This window comes from Oxyura jamaicensis, chromosome 1 (genome assembly GCF_011077185.1).
Source record: "Oxyura jamaicensis isolate SHBP4307 breed ruddy duck chromosome 1, BPBGC_Ojam_1.0, whole genome shotgun sequence".
In the NCBI taxonomy this organism is placed as follows: domain Eukaryota; kingdom Metazoa; phylum Chordata; class Aves; order Anseriformes; family Anatidae; genus Oxyura; species Oxyura jamaicensis.
In genome coordinates, this window is record NC_048893.1 from 153,411,210 (window position 1) to 153,415,875 (window position 4,666).

A 4,666-nucleotide genomic window follows, 5' to 3' on the forward strand; every position below is an offset into this window, starting at 1 on the left:
TCTGCTCTGCTTCCAGAAGTTATTTATTCTGCTAACAGATCCCACTGCCCATCCCATACACTGTTCCTCTGTCTTCTCAACATGGCTCTATTTACTCATCGGTATTCCAGTGCCTCTAGAAAACTCCAAAAGATGTGCAAACATATTTTTTCATGTTAGTTTAGAAAAATAAGCACAGACAGAATTGGAAAATTAATCTCAAAATAAATCCAAATTTCCATCGCACAGGAGGTGTATATGCAATTTATTCCAGTTTTTCCTAGCTTGAAGGAGACTTACAGAAAAACTACAGCTTTCATTACATCTTGAATTTTCACATGCTGATGCCATATGTTTTTTTGTTAGGCTGGATGGCCACATACTTTACTATACTTAAGCAAAGTTACAAAATTTAGACTTCTGTACAATGTTAAAATTACAAATTCTTTCATGCTATTGTTGTTGTGTTTTTGTTTGTTTGATTGTTTTTACAGGAATGCCTTTCTAACACAGTGATACAATACAATCAAAACTACAATGTTTGGGGATTACCACTGGCCTTTCAATTAGTTTTGTTCACATTCCCCCAGTTATCACTCAAGCAACTCCCTTTCTGGGGCTCCTGTCTTCTCTGGAGATCTCTGAAATGAGGGTGAAGGATGGTATGGCTTGCCTATAGGCATCCATATATCTCAGCCATTAGACATCCATATGATTAGTGCTTCTGGTGGTTACATATATGAGATAAAATTTGCAAATTTAAGAGCTCTGTCATTGTTGTGTTCCCTTTTCACTGAACTGAAATAGGAGTATTTAGGATCACTATCAGCCTGACTCTTCCCTGTAGGATCCTTAAGACAACGAGCAAACGTGATGCCCATCTACAAGAAGGGCCAGAGGGTAGACCCGGGGAACTATAGGCCTGTTAGTTTAACATCAGTGCCAGGGAAGCTCATGGAGCAGATTATCTTGGGTGTCATCATGCGGCAGTTGCAGGGCAAGCAGGCGATCAGGCCTAGTCAGCATGGGTTTATGAAGGGCAGGTCCTGCTTGACGAACCTGATCTCCTTCTGTGACAAGGTGACACGCTTAGTGGATGAGGGAAAGGCTGTGGACGTGGTCTACCTTGACTTCAGTAAGGCATCTGACACCGTCCCCCACAGCATTCTCTTCAGGAAACTGGCTGCTCATGGCTTGGACTGGCACACACTTCGTTGGGTGAAGAGCTGGCTGGATGGTCGGGCCCAGAGAGTTGTGCTGAATGGAGTCAAATCCAGTTGGAGGCCGGTCACTAGCGGAGCCCCCCAGGGCTCGGTACTGGGACCAGTCCTCTTTAATATCTTCATTGATGATCTGGATGAGGGCATCAAGTGCACCCTCAGCAAGTTTGCAGACGACACCAAGTTAGGTGCTTGTGTCAATCTGCTTGAGGGTAGGAAGGCTCTGCAGGAGGATCTGGATAGGCTGGACTGATGGGCTGAGGCCAACGGTATGAAGTTCAACAAGGCCAAGTGCCGGTCCTGCACCTGGGGCACAACAACCCCAAACAGAGCTACAGGCTGGGAGATGAGTGGTTAGAAAGCTGCCTGTCAGAGAAGGACCTGGGAGTATTGTTTGACAGTCGGCTGGAGCCAGCAGTGTGCTCAGGTGGCCAAGAAGGCCAGCAGCATCCTGGCTTGTGTAAGAAACAGCGTGGCCAGCAGGGCCAGGGAAGTGATTGTCCCCCTGTACTCGGCTCTGGTGAGGCCGCACCTCGAGTACTGTGTTCAGTTTTGGGCCCCTCGCTACAAGAAGGACATGGAGGTGCTTGAGCGAGTCCAGAGAAGGGCTACAAAGCTGGTGAGGGGTCTGGAGAACAAGTCTTACGAGGAGTGGCTGAGGGAGCTGGGACTGTTTAGCCTGGAGAAGAGGAGGCTCAGGGGTGACCTTATTGCACTCTACAGGTACCTCAAGGGAGGCTGTAGTGAGGTGGGGGTTGGTCTATTCTCCCACGTGCCTGGTGACAGGACGAGGGGGAATGGGCTAAAGTTGCACCAGGGGAGTTTTAGGTTGGATATTAGGAAGAACTTCTTCACTGAACGGGTTGTTAGTCACTGGAATAGGCTGTCCAGGGAAGCGGTTGAGTCACCATCCCTGGAGGTCTTTAAAAGACGTTTAGATGTAGAGCTTAGGGATATAGTTTAGTGGAAGATTTGTTAGCATTAGGTCAGAGGTTGGACTTGGTGATCTTGGAAGTCTCTTCCAACCTAGACTATTCTGTGATTCTGTGATTCTGTGATTCTGTGAGAACTTGTAATATAGAGTCCTTTTTAACCATACTCATACAGACTGTTTTTTACAGATTATGCAATGTTAAAATGGCAAGGCAGTATTAACAAAAAAAAAAAAAAAAAAAAAGTCATTATTTCTAAGAAATACTCACTTATTTTTAATCATGACTATATTTTAAGGGATTCAATTTTCCTTCCCATAATATAATACATAGTCCTGACGTGCTGATCTAGAATTTTCTGCAAGTGTTCAGTTTCTGAATTCAGTCCAATATTTGTGTAAAGTTTGAGTAACAAAAAAGAGGATCACAGTATTTTAATTTCTGATCTTTCAAATTGCTTTTCCATCTTCCAGCCAAATTTAGATGGTTTGTCAGCTGAATCTGCATTTTTTAGTAGCAGTGGCAGATGTAATGAGAGCTATTAGTGCCTCTCAGATGTGACAACCATCAGCTCTCAATCCTCCAGTGTGCTTCTTGTATACTGAATATGAAGTAAGTAAAGCAAATGAAAAGGACACTAATAAGACTTTTAGTGCACACGTTTATGCCTAGAAGGTCAGATTATACCTGATTTGCAACTTGAAGCATATGGTCCAGACTTTTCCCTATGGACTTTCTTGAGCTATTATAAATATGTGGTAGGTTTGTTCTTTTATGTGAAGTTAGGGCATCTGTCATAGTGCTCTAAATTTATGAATCCCTAAACCAACAAATCAGAAGGGATCACTGTGGTCAGGACATAGGACAACCCTAAATTAATAGTTAATTAATTTGAACTGCAATGTATGAATAAAAATTGCAAGCCAAAAAACATTGTCTCCCATCATATCCTTGTCTCTAATCTGGAGAGACATGGATTTGATGGATGGACCACTTGGTGGATAAGGAATTGGCTGGATGGTCACACTTATTTGTGGTCAAAAGCTCAATGTCCAAGTGGAGATCAGTAACAAGTGGCATTCTTCAGGGGTCTGTACTGGGACTGGTGCTGTTTAACATATTGGTCAGTGACATGGACAGTGAAATAGAGTGTACTCTAAACAAGTTGCCAGTGACATCAGGCTGTGTGGTGCAGTTGATATGCTAGAGGGAAGGGGTGCCATTCAGAGGGATATAGACAGGCTTGAGAGGTGGGTCTGTGCAAACCTCATGAAGGTCAACAAGGCCAAGTGCAAGGTTCTGCACCTGGGTCAGGGCAATTCCAAGCACAAATACAGGCTGGGTGGAGAATGAATTGAGAACAGTCCTGAGGAGAAGGACCTGGGTGTGTTGGTTGACAAGAAGCTCAACATGAGCCAGCTGTCTGCACTTGCAGCCCAGAAAGCCAACTGTATCCTGGAATGCATCAAAAGAAACGTGGCCAGCAGGTCAAGGGATGTGATTCTCTCCCCCTCTGCCCTTTCCCGGCGCGGCGTCCCCCCCCATTCTGCCCTTGTGAGACCCCACCTGGAGTAGTGGTCAGCTCTGGGGCACCCAGCACAAGAAGGACGTGGAAGTATTAGAATGAATCCAGAGGAGGGCCACAAAGATGATCAAGGAGCTGGAACACCTCTCTTATGAAGACAGAAGACAAAAGAAGGCTCTGGGGAGACCTAAAGGGTACTGGAAGCTGGGGAGGGACACTTTGTCAGGGATAGGACAAGGGGGAATGGCTTTAAACTAAAATAGGGTAGGTTTAGATTAATTATAAGGAAGAAATTCTTTACTCAGAGGGTGGTGAGGCACAGACACAGAGAAGCTGTGGATGCCCCATCCCTGGAGGTGTTCAAGGCCAGGTTGGATGGGGCTTTGAGCAAGCTGGTGTTTCTGCCCATGGCAGGGGGATTGTAACAAGATGATCAACCCAAACCATTCTATGATTCTATGAATAAGGACAAAAAACTCTGTTGCCATCTGTGGTCCTATACGAATTCTGTGTTACATGCAGGTGCTTGTGTTAACATGCAGGTAGAACAGGTCTTGAAAGAAACATCGTGACAGTATAAAACTGTTTTTCTCTTTTTATATTCTTTCAACAAACATATTAATTTCTCTATTTCCGGTTCTTCCTAACATTATTTTGCTTTTAAACAGAAAACAGGAAATATTCTCTCTTTAATAAAGTGAAAAGTGACCATATATGTCAAAGAAATGCCATTCAAATTTTTGTTAAAAATGTTAGTTCAGATGAAAGGAATATACTGTGGTACTACACTGCAAAGATGTAAGAGCTTTACTAGACAAAGAAATATTTAACCAAAATAACACATTCTGTTGCATAATTTGTGTCAGTGCACTTACGGATATATGTGTATTTGAAGTTCTGAACAACAAAGAAACCCAAACAACTGTATATATATCTAATACAATTTTTAGGAACAATTATTTCTATAAACTGTGAGAGTTTTGTCCATGGTCCCTCTTAGATTCTTTAAA

General features: G+C 43.4%; 1 long non-coding RNA gene across 1 annotated transcript in view; it reads left to right on the forward strand.

The window, feature by feature from the left end:
• Window positions 1–525: 525 nt before the first annotated feature.
• Window positions 526–4,666, forward strand: part of LOC118162998 — a 5,251-nt gene continuing 1,110 nt past the window's right edge. The window contains exons 1-2 of the long non-coding RNA XR_004748770.1: window positions 526–641; window positions 2,687–2,743. This is a non-coding gene — a long non-coding RNA (uncharacterized LOC118162998). The remainder of the gene's footprint in view (window positions 642–2,686; window positions 2,744–4,666) is intronic.